The sequence below is a fragment of the Alosa sapidissima genome, chromosome 16 (assembly GCF_018492685.1).
Source record: "Alosa sapidissima isolate fAloSap1 chromosome 16, fAloSap1.pri, whole genome shotgun sequence".
Classification (NCBI taxonomy): Eukaryota; Metazoa; Chordata; class Actinopteri; order Clupeiformes; family Clupeidae; genus Alosa; species Alosa sapidissima.
The window spans coordinates 33740363-33760563 of record NC_055972.1 but is presented as its reverse complement, the minus strand read 5'-3'; the positions used below and the strand labels follow the sequence as shown (position 1 = coordinate 33760563).

At 39.9% G+C, this 20201-nt stretch overlaps 1 long non-coding RNA gene across 1 annotated transcript; it reads left to right on the top strand.

Annotated features, from left to right (window-relative positions):
* Positions 1 to 12499: 12499 nt before the first annotated feature.
* Positions 12500 to 19038, top strand: LOC121685509. The gene is made up of 4 exons (XR_006023366.1): positions 12500 to 12514; positions 17885 to 17915; positions 18426 to 18547; positions 18888 to 19038. It is a non-coding gene; the product is annotated as an uncharacterized LOC121685509 (long non-coding RNA).
* The last annotated feature ends 1163 nt before the right edge of the window (positions 19039 to 20201 follow it).

Here is a 20201-nt window from a genome sequence, read left to right as displayed (position 1 = left end):
CGGGATGGTTTTGTCTTTTCAAATTTCCTCTGCACGCAATAGGATAGCGCTACAGCCATGGGCATCAGAGCCATTCTAAGAATATAAGCAAATAATTCTTTAAGCGTAACTCTTGCCAAAACGCAACCTAGGGTCTTTTTTTGAATGTACCCGAGTGAAAAAGCATATTTGAAGCAATTAAAAGCACAATTTCGTCGGAAAAGCCACTTTTAAGCTTGACATTATTGCATATTGTTGTTTTCGGGTCAATTGGCCTTTTGAATGGGAGTCCTAGGGGCACTACTATTTTGATGCATGATCTCATCAAAATCGCTATTTTTAAAACACTAAGAAGGCTTCACACAACATGAAACTTTGATCGAAGTATCACCAGCAGGGCCGGAGTCGGGCCATTTTTCAGCCCAGGAGTTTCAGGCCCAAGACCAGCCCACTTTTTCCAAGGTGGTGGAAATTGGATAAATTAACAGTTCAGTTCTTACTATTCTGTAGTTTTTATTAGTACTATGGTTCAACAAATAAAGGTTATTTAACAGCTTTCTACAACAGCTAAGGGGCATTGTTAGGCAAGACGCGCTAGTAGAGTGCCTAAAACCCCCCTTAGCTGTTGTAGAATCAGTGTAACCTACGAACTCGAGTGGCTTATTGCTTTTCTAAAACTGCTATAAATACCTGGTAAAGTTTCATAAAGTAAAGGCACAGCAACGATAAATGTAACGATTTATTCATAGATAATCATTCTTCCGCCAAGAAATATATTTCCTCTATCTGAATCGGTTGCCAAGCAACAACGAGACACAGCTACTTTAACTTTTGTATCAAGTTATGGTAGCGCAGTTATATAGAACGAAATGCGGTCAAGGTGTATGTTTATGCTGCATTTTACAACGGCATCAAACGTGATTCACCCAATCACAATCAAGGACCGGGACTATCAGTTTTAGAAACTAGATGTACAACATAGCGGTACAAAATATGACCGCCGCTCAGTCCAGTACATCCGTTCCGCGAAAATAAATCACACTATTCAATTTGTCTAATTTGACTAATCAACTTTTGTGTATGCTTGTTTGGCATGCCCGTGTTTGCGGGCCGCACAGAAAGTAGCCTACTGGCGCTGCAAAGGTGAATAGATTTGTAGCACTAGCCAAAAAATGTGTAGTATTGTTATAAAACCTTTAAAATCTCTAAACAATCACAAGTAGGGCAGTTCATCACATTGCAACTGGACTGATGAAAGGTCATGTACACCTCTAGGCTACATTGTATTTGGGAAAAGCAGAAGGTATCAGCATAATGTTTTATTTTTATTTATTTATTTATTTATGTATTATATATTATAAATATTTTTATTTATTTATTTATTTATTATGCATTCAACACGATAGTACCTCTCACCTTGGTCACAAAGATGAAGGCCTTAGGACTGAACACCACCCTGTGTCACTGGATATTTGACTTCCTCACCAACCGTTCACAAGTGGTTAGAGTGGGGGGTCTGACATCTGACTCATTAACCATCAGCACTGGTGCTCCCCAAGGCTGTGTTTTGAGTCCACTGCTGTACAACATATACACACATGACTGCAAAGCCAACAGTAGTCATACCTCCATCATCAAGTTTGCAGATGACACAGTGATCTTGGGCCTGATTAGTAACAACAATGAACAGCTCTACTTGGATCAGGTTGATGAGGTGGCACAGTGGTGTCAATCTAACAGCTTGACACTGAATATCAATAAAACCAAGGAAATGGTAGTGGATTACAGAAGGCAGCAGCAGAACTACAGTTACACCCCACTAATGATCAGCGGGCAACCTGTAGAGAGAGTCACACGTTTTAAATACCTTGGTGTCCACATTACTGAAGACTTAACATGGACTGTTAACACTCAATATGTTCTGAAAAAGTCCAGACAACGACTCTACTTCCTTCGTCAGCTAAGGAAATTCAAAGTTTCTACATCCATCATGAAGGCCTTCTACACTTCAGCGGTTGAGAGTGTTCTAACTGGTAGCATCATCACCTGGTATGGGAACTCCACAGAGATTGTAGTACTCTGCAGAGAGTAGTGCGCTCAGCTGAACGTACTATAAGAACTCAACTCCCTGCTCTACAAGATATCTATTCCAGAAGAGTACTCCTAAGAGCCCAAAAGATTCTGAAGGACTCTTCTCATCCTAACAATGGATTATTCCTACCGCTGAAATCAAGAAGACGCCTATGTAGTCACAAAGCCAGAACTGAGAGACTCAGGAGAAGTTTTTATCCCCAGGCCGTCCGAATTCTGAACTCACACTATACTGACTTTGCACACATTCACTCCTCAGCACTCTCAAACATTTCCCAACTCTGAACTCACACTATACTGACTTTGCACTCATTCACTACTCAGCACTCATGACCCCCCAACACCCCCCCCCCCCCCCCCCACACACACACACACACCTACAAGACTTTTAGCACTTTTACATCCCTCTCCCTATGCTACAGACCTTTTATTTATTTTCTTATTTCATCACACGTCAAAAAACACACACACACACACACATATCTGACTTTCTCCAACTTTTGCACATCTCCATAGAACTTTTTATTTATTATTTTTGATTTTTCCTCCATCTACCCATGTCCTTGATTGCCTAGCCTTTCTGCCCCCACCTCCCACTCCACCCCCATCCCCAACACACACACTTACATCATCACTGTCATCACTTCACATACATACAGCACACTGCTTGCTACAGTAAGCCTCCTCTACATACTTGCTGCACACTGCCCCCCCCCCTACATACACAGCACATTGTCTTCAGGATCTTCTCCAACACACATCCTCTACATACTTACAGCACACTGCCCCCACCTACACACTACACACACACACACACAGTCACTGCTCCACTCCCCTCCCGCCCACACACACATCTTCACTGTCATCACTCACATACATCATACATACAGTACTCTGCTTGCAATAGTAAGTCCCTGCCCCCCCCCCCTACATACACAGCACATTATTTCATCAGGAAGCTTCTCCAACACACATCCCCAAAATACTTACAGCACACTGCCCACACACACACTACACACACACACACACAGTCACTGCTCCACTCCCCTCCCGCCCACACACACATCTTCACTGTCATCACTCACATACATCATACATACAGTACTCTGCTTGCAATAGTAAGTCCCTGCCCCCCCCCCCCCCCCCTACATACACAGCACATTATTTCATCAGGAAGCTTCTCCAACACACATCCCCAACATACTTACAGCACACTGCCCCCCCCCCCCCCCCCAAATACACAGCACATTGTCTCATGAGGAAGCTTCCCCAACACACATATTGCACACTGCCCTCTCCCCACATACACAGCACAGTATCCCATCTCCCCTGTCATCCCCCCAACACACACACCAAGACCCCTGGCAGTTGGGTTAGCCCCTTGAGCCGTGGATCTGCCCAAGGTTTCTTCCTTGGTAAGGGAGTTTTTCCTTGCCCCTGTTGCTCTTGGGTGCTCCTTGTTGGTGCCCCCCACCCAATCCCAATCCTCCCCCACCTTTTTTATGCAGCCCTTGCCACTTAAACTACTAAACCCCTCTTCTACTGCACTTTTTACACTTTTCACATGTGACAATAAACTTCCTTGTATCCTTGTATCCTCACATCCTCACATAATTCCCATTCCCCTCCTCCAGGTGAGTTAAGGTGAAATTTACTTTGATGAATTTATGTAGTCAATTACGTCGCCTCAGCCCTAGTTACTTTACTTTGAGCCATGCTCTACCTTAACACCTTTGAAAATAGAGGATTGAAGTAGCCTAGTGTTTGTTTGGGATTGAACGTTAGCTCAGATGCTTTCTGAGACTTTTTGTGGTCTTAATGCAACATTTTACAAAGCACTGACAAAAATATAATAGTGTTTTGATATTGAATTTTATATTTATCATCGTGTATTTTATATCGTGTGTGTGTGTGAAAGCGGTTAACGTTAACGTTAGCAACATGGTGTGCCTTACCTGACTGTCATATGCTGTCATCATTGCTCAGTCGGGCTGATGCATGGACCGGTGCATGGTCTGCTCTTGGACCACCATATTCAGTTTATTAATTTGCCGTGAATTATTACACAAAATGTTCATTAAATGCACGAATAAGTATTCCTAGGTTAATGATTGATATGAATCATACAGTATGAAGGCTACAGTAGCCTAGCTAATGTTAACTAGAAATGCAATTCCAAGGAATTACCAGTGCATGAAAATGCTTAAGTTGTGATGTAAAATATCATGTATAGTTAAAACAGATAATACAGAGATGGTTACTACGGTGATGCTAGGATAGACATGGTGGTTGCATAGCTTAATAAAAGTTGATAGTTTAAAAGTAGACTGTTTAAAAGCTGAATGTAGATAGTTTAAAAGTTGTTGATAGACAGTAGATAGTTTAAAAGTTGTTGATAGACAGCTAGTTTAATAGATAGTTTAATGATAGTTTAAAAGTAGACCGTTTAAAAGTTGAAGGTAAATAGTTTAAAAGTTGTTGACAGACTGGAAGTTTAATGAATGTTGATATTCAAATAGTTTAATGGCTGTGTATAGGTAGATATTTGATGATAACTGAAAGTTGGAATGGCTCTGATGTTTGCTAGCAGTTATGCTAAGATTTTTAACTATGCTAACCATGCTACTTAGCTAATGTTTTATAGCAGTGCTATAAATGCTAACATGCTAACTATTTTTTCATTTTTTCATGCTAACAGTTTTACTAAACATGCTAACTATGCTAGCAATGATAACATGCTAACTATGTTAACCATGTGACTTAGCTAACCTAGCTTATCATTTTTAGTAGTTATGTTAACTATGCTAACCATGTGACTTAGCTAACCTAGCTAATCATTTTTAGTAGTTATGCTAACTAGCATGCTAACAATGCTAACTATGCTAGCCATGTGACTTAGCTAACCTAGCTAATCATTTTTAGTAGTTATGCTAACTATGCTAACTAACATGTTAACTATGCTAATTAGCATGCTAACAATGCTAACTATGCTAGGCATGTGACTTAGCTAACCTAGCGAATCATTTTTAGTAGTTATGCTAACTATGCTAATTAGCATGCTAACTATGCTAACCATGTGACTTAGCTAACCTAGCTAATCATTTTTAGCAGTTTTATTAAAAATGCTATGCTAACATGCTAACTAGCTACAGTGGTTAGGAGTCATAGTTGATGACAAGTGTTGACATAGTTGATGACAAGTTAAAAGTTGTTGATAGACAGCTAGTTTAATAGATAGTTTAATCATAGTTTAAAAGTAAACTGTTTAAAAGTTGAATGTATATTGTTTAAAAGTTTAAAAGTTGAATGTAGATAGTTTAAAAGTTGTTGATAGACAGCTAGTTTAATAGATAGATAGTTTAATGATAGTTTAAAAGTAGACCGTTTAAAAGTTGAATGTAAAAAGTTCAGTAGTTTAATGGGTTACATTGTTTAACAGTGGATTATTGTAGTGAGGACTTTTATTTTGAAACAGTTTTGGGCAGAGGAAACAGTTGAATAGGATGTGTAGTCTTAATTGACCCAGATTGTATGCTTAACAATGGCCTGAACACCTGCCATAGGATTCTAATTGCTTAACGGCCGTATTATGATGTCACAATCGGCAATGTTAAATCTATGGGGATTTTTAAAAAGTTTTTCTTTAATAGTTTAAAAAGTATAAAAGTTTCAAAGTTGAAAAGACATAGCAGCTTGGTCCGTTTGAATACCTACGTTACAAAGTTTGAATGAAGTTTTTAAGTTAAACTGTTCAAGAGAAATAGCGTACGGAAAAAGTGGTAAGCGGAATAATAATAAGAAGTTGTTGAAGTTGCCTAGGAAGAACAGTACAGTGCATTTTCATGCACTGTAACTAGCAGCATTAACGTTACCAACCTCCCTGCTTAACTCACCACAACTTTGTAGGTCTTGTCCCTCATGCTGGCCCTTACAAAACCCACAAGCTGACTCTCGGACACACAACAGTCAATAATGTGACCCGATTTAAAGTGGCTTTCACCCCTTTGGACACTGACTAAAACATAATATATTTCATACCTGTGTTGCAGCATGTAGGCTAATGCAAAACAAGGTTAGTGCCCCATTAACTCTTGGCGTCTATATGAGCATATACAATCGCTTAGTACAGCCGTAGCTGGTTTTAAGTCTACCACGTGCAGTTAAGTTTTTATGGCTTATACCGCAATTGTCAATGGAGAAATTGCATTGAATTTTTACTTCCGGCATCGGCTGTGGGTGGGACTGTGCAGCTCTATGCTAATGGTAATAGTGTTGTCCTTGTAGGAAACGTCCATTGTTTTCCCAACCCACTTTAGATTAACTTCCAACAAAGTTACGTCTTGCTACTGCGCTATCTGGTGGACAAACTACGTAACGCCAATACTGGAAATGCAGCCTAAATGATGATGAACATTCGGTTTTCCTTTAATCGTACTGAATTTGTAATTATGTATCGGCCGGGGGTCTGACAGGGGGTCACCTCACGCCACTTTTATCAGTTATTTTTCCAAAATTGCCATATAATAAAGAGCATCCTTCAAGCCTTTTGGATAACTGAAACTATATGATCATGGGAGAAAATAGTGCAAGACCATAGCGGTCATAGCCTATATTGTTTAATAGACTAGCACATAGCGTTTAATAGAATAGTTGCATAGGCTACAATACAAAGTAAATAGACTATAGTCATAAATAAACAGACTCGCCACTAGCAGGCCTAGGCTACAGTTGAGTGCAAAATCTCATCATCACTGTGTCTTTCCATTCATTTCAAAATGTTCTTGTAAGATCCTGCTCAAAAGTCAATTGCACATAGGGCCTACTGATAATATTGCAACATTGAACGTAGGCTATGTGATCGCTCAAACTGTTCTTTAAAGTACAGAACTAACTAACACATTTACGAAGTGGGTAGAGGCACCAAATGTGATGGAAAGATTAAGAGCGAACAGGACACTTGGCATGGCTTTTAGTATTTTGTGCTGCTCTGACAGTCCACTTTTATTGACGGTTAGTCTCCTGTATTTGAGTTTGGAGATGTACTGTTTTGCAGCAACATGCTACGAATGCCGACTCCACAACTGTCACACTTCCCAGCCAGCGCTCTATTTTGTTAGAGAGTCTTAAGGCGGGCTTAACAGGATAACAACAGTCCTGCGACGGTGAACAACAAGGAAGGTGGCTATGGCAAACGAAGAGCGGTTGTTTGAATCGGCGTTGGCGTCAACTTTGGAGGAGTTGGACTTGTGCTTTTCTTTGAAAGTTGAACAACACAATGCACTTAAGTCATTTCTTTCGAAGAAGGATGTATTTGCCGTTTTGCCGACCGGATACGGATATGGTCGTAGCCCTGGCCTATTGCATGCCTAGGCAGTTTGAAAGACAATTCTCTGCCCGCCCCTTGGATTAGGCGAGGTGAATGGTTCGATTCCAGACTATACATTTCAATGATATAGAATGGCCCGCCAGGCTAGTGAGTTTCATTACAGTTGAATAATTTTGTATACACCTGAAACTGGTGTGTGCAAACCTCTATCAATGTAAATACAAAAAAAAAAAAAATCAGGTTGTCACATTAATACCATCTTATCAGTTAAGCCAATTAGAAGCCAATAATTCTGACATTATTAATCATTTCGTATTTAAAATCTACAAAATTGGAAATGTCCTTGTTTGAGGTATCTTGTCAAGTTACCAGAGCACTGAAATATTTCACAGGTCAGAGAACTGTAACTCATGTGTTGCGATCTAAGCTTGTGAACTCAAGTCCTTGTGCTGTCCTTGTGTGAGCAAAGGAGTGTGTGTAACCTACTGTAAGCTAGTCGTGTCTCCTCAGCTGATGCCTTTAAGCACAACTAACTTCTCAAACAGTGTTGCATTCAGATGACTCCTATGGGGCCTGTTAATCAGTCCAGCAAAGGAAAATAAACGCTCTCCTGGAGCAGAGGGGCTTGACCATGTGAGGGTGCCACAGACAGACAGAGACAGAGATTTTGTGCTTTATAGATGGTTAGATAGATGTCTTCACAGTGTTTCACAGAAAGTATTTTACAGTATTTTGAAAATACAAAAATACACAACACTTAAGTATTTTGATACAAAATACGAAGGCATTTTCATCATCTCAATAAAATACAAATTACAAAATAGTAATAGTATTTTGTATTTGAAATACATATTTTAAATACATGTATTAGAAATACTGCCCATCCCTGTATGTGTGCTTGCATGTACTGTAAGTGTGTGTGTATGTGGATGCATGTGTCTGTGCCTGTGGATTGTGGAGTGTGTGTATACTGTAGGTGTGCATGTGTATGTGTGTGTGTGTGTTGATGTATGTATGTGTGTTTGTAAGAAAGAGTGTGTGAGACAATATCCTCTTCCAGCAACGCTCAACACCACCATCTACAGGCCAATGAATGTACAGCCACTAAATGTACACATAACTTAATTTTTTTAAACACTCACTAGCTAGCGAGCTAGCCATCAAGAAACCAAGCTAAACACATACAGGGCTCACAATAAAACGGTCGAGCAAACACATTGTTCAAGAGACTATCAAACCACATTACAAAAACGAAGTTCACCCAAGGGTAGGCTACTTACAATTTCAACAGCAACAAAGCCAAGTCGGAGTCCGTTTTGCAGTCTTCTTAGAAAGTACAATCTGACTACATTTTCGAGGCACGATTAGATACTTCCGCTGAGTTACATCCGGATTTGTTCGGACCGTGACCAGAAAGTTGCATATTCGTTTTTTCCGCGGAGAAGCACTAGGGGGAGACGAAGCACTCACTAAACGACCCAAAAAGTGTTGTAGAACCATCAGAACGACTCTCAACCTGCATAATTACATAATTACATTTTTGCTAAAATTGTTGCATAGGGCTTCTTTAAGATTATTTGCGTTGCATACTGTGGTAACGACATAGGCTACCGGTAGGCTTCCCTCCATTCGGTGTGGCGGAGTTCGTAGGTCTCGCTGATTTAGCAATCTCTGGAATTACGCTGATAAATGGTGGGGGCAACGCAGATGAGTAGATATTCGTGTTTGGAATCATTTTGTGCAATGGGATCTTTAATTACCACACTGAGTCAGGACCTCGGTTTAATATCTCGTCTGAAGGCTGGCATGTTTTGTCTAGAGAGAAGAGTGCCACCTACTAGTCACCCACCAACACTACTTCCAGTAGCAGCATAGTTTTCCAGGGGTGCCATTTTATTAGTTCAAATATCAATAATCTTTCTCCAAAATTGTACACTGTAAATTGCATTACAATTTTTATTAGGCTGCAAGACAAACCTCAAAGTGTAAATGTAAAACCACTTTCCTGAACAAAGTCTAACGTTTTATCTTAAATAAATATTGGTTGGTGTGTCAACATGACCATTGAACAGCATGTTTTTTCTTTTTACCTTAGGCATGAAGACAAGACAAGTTATGTAATGCACTCCACTGTTATTAGCACCCCAAGTAAAGTTGAGTAAAATTTAGTGATTTATCTTTATCTCACAATGAGAAAAAAATCAAACTTTTAAGAAAAACAAATGTATTCGGAAATTAAAAAAACAAGAACAAATATAGCCGCAAGCGGCAATGGCGGGCCCTAGCACTTGCGGGCCACAACCCGGGACATTTCGGAATCCAACAAAGTACTGACGTGGTGCATTTGTGAAATGTACATAATTGATGCATGTGCTATTTGTTTTTGTATTTTATTTTCTGGCACATTTACTTGCTTGGCCAGGTGGGGGCGCAATGCAAGGCAGGCCCATTGGGTGTCATTATAATCATAATATATATTAACATGAGGAATTTCAGACTATTCATTTTAAGCAAAGAACATTTCTGATGCACTTTTTGGTTGGACATATGGCGCTATGTTAGGCATGGAAATTACACATGTGAATATCATCAAAATAATGATATTTAATAAAAATTTTGTAAATAAATTCCAAAAACTATTCTGACTTTGGCCAGTTGTTGGCGCTATGCCAGACAGGCATATTGGGTGTTTGGATGTCATATACACATATATATCTGATTAATCTAATGCATCTGATTGTGATATCCAACAGACGTGGAAAAAACACATTCCTTCTCTTGCCAATTGGTGGCGCTATGCAAGGCATGTTAATAAGACATATGAATATCATCATCATGATATCTAATTTTTGTGTTAAATTTCAGATCAATTAGTCAAAGCATTGAACATTTTTGGCACATTTCCTGCTTGGCCAGATGGTGGCACTATGCTAGGCATGTGAATTACACATGTGAATATCATCACAATAATGATATCCAATATTTTGTAAAGTTTCAGATCAATCAATAAAGGCACTGCCAATTTCTGGCATATGTTCCTGCTTGACCAGGTGGTGGCGCTATGCCAGGCAGGCCCATTGGGTGTCTGGATATCATCATAATATCTATTAACCTGAGAAGATTCAGACCATTCATTCAATGCACTGTGACTTTATGACACATTTCCTGTTTATGTGGTGAGATATTAAAACCATAATATAGTACAACATATCAAAAATCCCTTCACAATTTAACATCAGCAACATCTTGGCATAATGTTTGTCAAATTTCACATGAATCTGACAAACCGTCTAGGACAGGGGTGGGCAAACTGCGGCCCGCGGGCCGGATCCGGCCCGCCAAGCACTTTCATCCGGCCCGCCGAGCATTTCATTTAGTTATCAGGCTGCTCGCTATTTTTTTCCTGCGATATAGACGACATTGGTTAGCTTTACTGCAAACTACTTTTCACTCTCCTTAGATAACGTTTACAATGTCAATGTCAAAACATCATGTTAAATAGTTTAACATGATGTTATCTCTAAGTTAACTCTTAGTTATCTCCTTTGCGGCAGATCTAACGTGAACATTATGCAATCCATTTAATTGGGAACGCGTCTGCACTCACGAGAGGGAGAGAGAGCCGCAGGTTCCAGCTGGCTTGTGATTGTTGATAATTGATATCTCCTTCTTATAAGAAAGTTTTAAAAGGAAATCATGAAGGCAAAAGTAGTTCCCACTACTGACCATTTAAAAACTGTGAGAGGGCCCAGCCGTAGGTACAGCACTAGCCAAAACGGAGCAGGCAGAAGATCATTGAGAAATAAACGTGAATTAAAGCGACAGTGCACAATTTATACATTTGTTAAACATCATAAAATTAGCAGTATTTTTAAAACAAATTAGCAGTATTTTAAAACAAATACTTTTCATACTAAATTATAGGCTATAAAAAATGTATTTTTTATGCGTATGTCGTGGGGTGGGGGGGGACGGGGTTGTGCGGCCCGCCAGCCAATTTTCAAAACCCAATGTGGCCCTTGAGCCAAAAAGTTTGCCCACCCCTGTTAATACAAAAGTTGTTTGTTTTTGTGAGTTACATACACTATATGCCAACCACAAGTCACAGTGACATAAGGGGGCACTATGCAGTTCTTGGGCAACGCCTGGTGCCAAGGTTTTATCCCTGTCTATTCACTGTACCACTTGATGTGTGTGCCAAACTTCATGCGTTTTCACCCATGGGAAGCACCTCTTTTGGCATCACAATTCATCACATTTTAGTCCGCACAAAACCCCAAATACCTCACTTCCTGTTGGGCGTGGCTAATGCGTCTTTGATGCGTCTAGCTGAAAGTATGTGCCAACCACTGCCTCAATCACCTAAGGGGGCGCTACTGAGTCCCTGGGCCACGCCCGGGGACAAGCTCTTGTACCTAACTGCTTTGCGTGACACCTGATGTGTGTGCCAAATTTCAAGACTTTTCACCTATCTTAACCACCTCAAAAAAGGAAAAATAATTTTTAGTAGTTATGCTAACTCTGCTAACTAGCATGCTATCCATGTGACTTAGCTAACCTAGCTAATCATTTTAGCAGTTTTGTTAAAATGCTAACAATGTTAGCAATGCTAACATGCTAACTATGCTAACCATGCTAACTAGCTACAGTGGGTAGGAGTCATAGTTGATGACAAGTAACAGTTACAATGGCTGAACAGTTAAAAAGTTCAGTAGTTTAAAGGGTTAAATTGTTAAACAGTGAAATATTGTAGTGAGGACTTTTATTTTGAAACAGTTTGTGGGAGAGGAAGCAGTTTAACAGGATGTGTAGTCTTAATAGAGCCAGTTTGTATGCTTAAAGCCTTAAAGTGCTTCGGGAATAAGTTTTTTCAGGCCACAGATATAACCTAGGGGACACAATGAAACAAATTAATACTCCCCTCTATGTCAACACTATTTCTTTGCATTGATGCGCGACTTAAAAGTAAATGTTCCGACAAAGATCCTTAATATACAAAGATAAAGCAGCACAGGCTTCTACAATGGAATGGAATTTCTTGCTGCTGTGATCAACTGGAGCTGCCCTGGGTGACTGAATTTGGTACATCGTCGTGGCAAGATGTGGTCTGATATCGAGGTAAGTGGGAGTTTGAAATGTGGCAAGGCATTTGTGATTAGTCTGTATCTGTGTAACGAGTTATCTATGTAATAAAATGTCTGCGAAGTTTAGGTAATAACATCATTATTATCTTGTGTCGCCGTCATGAATTTTAGCTCATTGATAGTTGACGTTAGCTAACCATCGATACCGATAGCAGAGCTAGCTGAGGCACTTGCTACCAGATTAATTTGGTAGTTAGGCTACAAAGATAATTTACGAACCTGATATTTGCTCTACCTAAATCGGCATCTTGGGGATCAGATCTACTGGAAGCAACATTGATTTAGCAGTTTAGAAATGTGTTTAGCTGCTAGTAAAAAAATGAGTAACAGGGTATGTACACAGTTGTATTGGTGCACTGAATTTTATTATCAGCCTAGCATAGTGAAACATTTCGTTTTTCGCCATACTCCATACGCCATACATACAGAGGCGTCTGTAATCTCGGCTTCATTGAAAATGAGGGCTTCCCTCAATGACCCTCCTAGAATAAATAAAGGTTGAATGAATAAATGAATGAATGAATGAATGAATGAATTAATGCAGGCTTGCCCAAAATAGGCTAAAGGCCTGTGGTTTGCGCAGCCTACAGTAAATAACAGACCCGCCAGAATGTGCTTTATGATGCTTTTTTACGAGCAAGATGTTTTTGGTACCCTACGCACACTGCATGTTCTTAAATAACAATGATCATCAGTAATATTCGACCACCTTGATTGGCTGATTGGCTGATGATTGTAACGCGGGCATGATTCCAAACACCTCCCTTACGATGATGAGTGACAGGTCTCAGAATGCGTGCGCTACACAAGGACGGAAGATGATGAATAACTGGGGCCGTAGGCTATTCACAAAGGCTTTTATCTTACAACTAGGAGTAGGCTACTCCTAAATCGCACTTAAAGATTTTAGATTGGAGTTTTCTCTTAAAAGTTATTCACAAAGCCTTTCAGACAACTCCTAAACTAGGAGTGAGTCTTCGTGGCTATGGATGACGTCATTACTCATGCACGAGCTTGACTGAAGTGACCACCTTGATTGGCTGACGATTGTAACGCGGGAATTCCAAACACCTCTCTTCCGATGATGACTGACAGGTGACAAGTCGGAGAATGCGTGCGCTACACAAGTAGTGCGAAGGACGGAAGATGATTAATAACTGAATAAAAAGGCCTAGCCTAAATGAATAAAGAGTAAGGCAAAACAAATAGCTTAGTAGTCTAATGAAACATAGGCCTATGGATTGATGCAGTAGCCTACCTTTGCAACATTATTAAATTAATCTGTCACCATATCCCTAGACTACGTTTGCAAAGAGGAGAACATTTTAATTTGATTCACAATGAAACGTTACATTTCATTTACATGTTAACAATGAGTAGTTTTGGTTGTTGTTGGTGGCGTTATTGCATCCCTTTTATGAATGCAAAATTGTTCCCTCGCGATTGGAAGCTCCTGTTGCGCATAGGCTATTTCAAAACATCGCAACGTAAAATGCCACAAAAAAGCTGTTTATGAAAAGGTCTTAGTGAGTTAGGAGTCCTCTCGACTTAAGCTGTCCCACACTTAGGTGCTACTTTTAGGTCTAAAATGCTTCTTGAATTACTTTTTGTGAAAAAATTAGGAGTCCTAAAGTTAGGAGTGAAACGCCCATTATTTTTAGGAGTTGCTCCTAAATTCGCCAGTTAGGAGCTACTTTTAGCCTTAAAATTCTTTGTGAATACGGCCCCTGAATAAAAAGGCCTAGCCTAAATGAATCAAGGCAAAACAAATAGCCTAGTAGCCTAATGAAACATACGGATTGATGTAGTATCTTTGTAACATTATTAAATTATTCTGTTACTATGCCTACGTTTGCAAAAGAGAACATTTTAATTTGATTCACAATAATGTTACATTTAATTTACATGTTGACAATGATTAGCCTAGTTTTGGTTGTTGTTGGCGGCGTTATTGCATGTTAGTTATGCCTGCAATGCAAAATTGCTTCCTCGCGATTGGAAGCTCCTGTAGGCATAGGATTTCAAAACCGCAGGTTTGTGATATAGGTCTGTGAGTAAGGAGTCCTCTTGACTTCTTTTAAGCTGTCAGAGGTGGGAAGGTGTGATTTTTTGGGGGCAGGGCCGGATTAACTGGGCACAATTGTCTGATGGCCCCCCTTCCCCCCAGCCAACGTGAATCGGGTGGTTATATAGTTAATGGCCTATTGTGAAGATTTTTCCTGCCATCTAAGGCACGAGCGCATCTGTGAGGCCAAGCCTCACCAAGCTCGTTTGTTTACAACTAACATTCCATTTAATTAAACTGCTTTATAGGCTATGCCGAAATAGTTTTCAACATTTTGAATATTAGTGTCGGGTGAATTGAAATGTTCTCAAAGTAGTTCTCAAAGTAGCCAAAGTAACCCCCGTCAAGCAATATAACCATACAAACGCGCTTCCTGCACTCATTGTTTCAAAAGGAGTAATTTTGGCTTTGTCAGAACTGAAGAGCTGTGGACGGCATGGCATGGTATGCCCAATGAAAATAAATTAACGCAACGCAACACAACACAGACCCCGCTTCTCTCGCGTCAGTCACTGACATGAACGAAACACAGAACCCGCTTCTCTCACGGCAGTCACTGACAGTAACCTAGAATAAATGCATGGGGAAAAACACTTCCCCATGACAAAGACATCGTAAAACACTGAAAGTTAATATTTTGTCACTAGCAACATACATCTGTCCTTTGTCAAATGTATTATGTTCAAAGTAGCCTATGCGTAATTCTGCTTCATAAAGTTGAACAAATACATTTGCTTATTTCACAGAAAAATATAAATAGCCAGTCTACAGTGCAGAGTTGGTAAGTTATGGTAGGCCAACTTGCAGTGAACATACAAACAGGGGAAATTATTTCTCGTGCAGCTGAGTAGCCTCAGGTGCGCACGTAGACATAAGGCCGAACATGCAAGCGCCAATGAATCGTGCTCTCACGACAATCGCGCCGTTAAACTTAAATAGGTTAACATCACTCTAAGTTCGCCTTCAAGCAAGGAAAACGATGATTTGAAGACATCTGTTTCGTTGGAAGGGCAAGGGGCAACAGGGCAACACAGAGACAGGCCCGATGGCAGGGCTGTTATGAGAGTATTAAAATATGGGATATTCTACGGGAAAACATTAAAACGGCAAGACAGCGGGGAAAGTTAAAATACGTGATAAACACGGAAAAAGTTGGCATGCATTGTTTCGGTCCCCGTGCACAGGGATTACTTGTCATACTATTGATCACATATGATTATTTGTGAAATTGTGCAAACAGGCGGAACACATTTGAAAAGGAAGGACTGGTAGCATGCAAGCTCACGGGAAAGAACGTTATCACAAAGTGTGTGGCTGTGGCGCGGGCGGAAGACAATTGGCAGGGGAGGGTCATGTCTTTTTTAACAATTCTGTCGGAGGGTCATTGAACAATTTCTAGCAGGCAAGAGAGGGTCATGCAACTTCCAACTGAAGCACTCAAAATTTCTCCGGTGGCCCCTTCAATAAATAACGATCAGTCCCTAGATTGCTGCTGGGCTATAGGCCTATGTCTTGGTTCTGTTAACAACTCATTGTCAAACGCATAGCCTATCTCGCGGTTGCATCCATTACAAACAAACATGCAATGTGAACGTCTGGGATTGGGGAGAGCACTAAATGTTCTACTGAATAAGCAAGAAGTCAAACCTTTAAATGAAAAACACTCTTTAATAATCCAAAAAAATAAACCGCTAATGAAGTAAACTTGTGACCATCAAAAATCGTTTATCGCTTGTAACTCCGTGATACCAGGACGTAACAGGAAGGCATTTGGCTGAGCAACGGAGGTTAATATGCTCCATGTTTTGTCCAAATGATGACTGTCTATCATCGTTGCACACGGAGAAAACCGGAATGTTTCATTCATCCCCGTTTCAATCGTCCCGGTTGTACCTACTCAAAACACAGATAGAACCTTATTATTCTAAGGTAGCGAAATAGCGTTCAGCATGATTCATGCCCAATTAATTCCCCCTGTTAAAGTGTTCGCATTTGTAGTTTGGTTTCGTGATAGCCTATGATAAACGGCTTATGGCCAAATATGTGAAAACGTTAAAATACAGTAGGCGATAAACCCGGAAAAAGTTGACAGTGATTTTTTCATAATCACTTTGGAGGGTCATAGAAAAATGTATTGCTGGCGAGGGAGGGTCACGTCTTTTTGGACTAATGCTCCCAAAACTCCTCCGGTAGCCCCTTAAATAAATAACGAACAGTCCCTAATGAAGTAAACTTGTGACCATCAAAAATCGTTTATCGCCTGTAACTCCGTGATAACAGGACGTAACAGGAAGGCATTTGGCTGAGCAACGGAGGTTAATACTCTATATTTTGTCCAAATGATGTCTGTCTATCATCGTTGCACTCGGAGAAAACCAGAATGTTTAATTTGTCCTGCGTCTCTACGGCTGCAAACGGGATTCACTCGCAGTTAACCAAATATTTCTTTATTAGGGCAGGGCAGGCATATTTCTGGCTATTACATTATTTCTAAACCAGTCTGCTAAAGTCTGTAGTGAAGTCTGTGTAGGGTTTTCCAGGCTCCATTTCTTTTTACGAGACATCCTGCTCACTTGAACCATCTACCGGTTGTTTGGGTTGTTGCAGCGTCTCACTGGAAAAATACAAATTAAAGTCGCGTGATACCGCGTGATCTCACGCGCGGACCGCGAGTGAAGCTGGCCAAGCACTGCCCACTGTATATGTAAGGATGTACAGTACGGGGGGGAGGAGGGGGGCACTGTAACGTGGTCAGCTAATGGAAATGCAGATACTTATGTTTAGATTGTTAATACATAACGTTTTTGAACAGTTTACTTAATGAGCTTTTAACAAAAGTAGGCTGATATATATTTTACGTTTTGGCCCTTCAGTTGAGTTCAAAATAAAGTGGACACGTCGAAATAACAAATACTTAAAATAAATAAATGAAGGGTTCAGATGCAAAAGCCTCTAAATGCCACCTATGTCAAAAATGAGATAAAGATGGTGAGGGGATGCTCTCCTCACATAGTATACGCTAATCAAATAATTTAACTTCTAAACCCACTAAATACCACTCTCTTCCTGGTCTGAAATATCGATTTATAGGCAAAAACCTATAGGAGCCTGAATTTAAATGCTCATTTAAAAGAAAAGTGGTCAGACGGATTTAGAGGGTTTTGCACCTGAACTCTTCAAATATATAGATTAGTCTACTAATGAAAGATTAGTCATTAGAAAATTAGTTGTTAGTAGCAGCACTAAAATGACCGTCATGTTTGCTAATTCTCTCCCCAGTTGCTGGACGAGCAGAAGAATGCTATGGATGGTGAGGATGAACCCGCGATGACAGGGAGGAATGAACTTGAGCCTGTGTTATTCAGAGGATAAGTCAATGCTATGTTACAGTACATAGACTGTTCTGTAACTGTCAGCTCTTGTGGCCTTTCAAGTGTATAGGGCAATTCCACGCAAAACTGTCTTATCCATAACGGCAACACAATGCCATGGATGTGACAGTTTTGCGTGGAATTGCCCTATACAAGTTACAGACTTTCAAAGTTAAACATATCAAATATAATTTCATATAGGCTACTCACAATCAGACCTGAAGACTTCATTAAACGCAACCAAAATAAAGTTGAAACTAATTCTACAAAGGGCACTCCAAGGAAAAGCCTTTTTGGCTGCATTGGCCAACATGTTTCGACCAACAGCCTGTCACTATGAAACTCTGTAACTAGATTTAAACTTCCCTCTGTATGGAAAAAAATATCTATTATTCAACATTAGTTAACACACTGAGAATGATTTCTGCACTATATGTATTGTTCTCTAGCAACCTGAAGGTCCAAGACTCAATCCACTGAAGGCTCTCTCTCGTAAGATGGTGGATCTGATGTCTGCTTTGTGGTCCTATAGGACGACGCCATGGATTGGGGTCAGAGATGCGCCTGAGAAGTAAGTGTTTGTGTTTGTAATCAGGTGCTGTTATCACAATTTGACTGATGTTAAAACTGCAGTAGCTGATTTGAATGTACATTTATACCGTGAATTTAAGACATCAAAAAGCCTGTTCATGGCCTCAAAGAAGTCAGTCGTAGTATTTGCCTCACTTGGCAGCCTCTCCAGCTATATCATAGTCTTCAGTCCTATTGTGTTATCACAGCATTTATAGTAGGAAGGATCATATTAAGCAAAGAAATGTGCAGGTGTAATAACTTAATTCCAAGAACATAAGAACATCATTGTAATTCATGATGTATTTTTTTTTTACTTTGCGGTGTTGTCTCTGTTTTAGGTGCTGTAAATGCTGGCCATATGACTTCAACCTTCATCCAACCAAACGAAGAGATCCTGCTTTCCTGCACTCACACTAATCCATTGAGGATGTTAGTTAATTCAAAGACAAGAACAGTATTTAGTTTTGTAAATGCTTAACTACCACGCAATGCAATGCCATGTCTCTGCAGGACACATCTACTGGCAGTTGATGGAGGGGGTTTAGGGCAGTTGATTATTGTGGGAACAGCATCATCTGTAAGACGCTTTCTTGTTTGCTGTAAAATACATTATCAACATTGTGCTATTCTTTTCCTTGTGGGGAGACTGCAGAATATGGCTATGTATGCAGGTGTTAAATTGTGGGATTTGTTGAAAATGTGGATTTCAAATAAAACCATACGATTCAAAGTTAGCCTCACACACTCCATACCCTCCTTTCCTTAGGTTTACTTGTTTGGATTGGATGGACAAGTCGGCACTCCTTATATTAACAAGCCACCTCTTTCTTCTACCAGTTCAGTAATATAGTATAGGAAAGAGAAATGCCAGTGTTCATCATATTATTAGCCTTATGTCAATGAAAAAATAAGTGATGTAGGCCTATTGTATTTCCATTGTAATTTGCGTGGGTAGTAGGCCTAAAGATATGGCCGTGTGGCGGCGCTGTGGGATGCATCGATTGGCGCTTTATCAAACATCAGAGGTAAGGCTAATTGAGAAAGCAGACGTCTGGTTAGGTGTGCTAGTTAGCAACTTGTTAACCAGGGGCGTGTTTCCCATAACCATAGTTGCTAACTAAGTTAGCTACTTTGTTGGTTGCAATGCAAACTATGGTTTTGGGAAACACCCCTGGCTGTCCAGATTGATATGACCTACTGTTAAACAATAATATGCAATACTATAGTACAGTGGTTCTCAAATGGGGGTATGTGAGATTTTAAAATATACAAATAATTTGCAAAATGTACAATCATTTGCAATACATTTAGTCATGGATTATTACAATTTAAAAAAATATTAAAAAATAGTTTTTTTCCAAATGTTTGAATTTTGTAGGCCTATGTGTTTATCAGTTTCAAAGTTTAATAAATTAGACACTGATGGCACAGTGCTCTGTTTTTTTCTCAACTAAAAATGCTTTGCGCTGGTTAGGATCACCGAAAAAAGGTTGAGAAACCACTGCCCTAGTTTATGTGTATGGCCGTCTGCGATATAGCCTATTTGAACGCAATCCAGACATCAAAAGCGATGCTGATATGACTGTACGTACATGTCTGCATCCTTAGGGAAGGAGAAGACAGAAAGGTGTCTGTTTATGCACCCAAAGTTT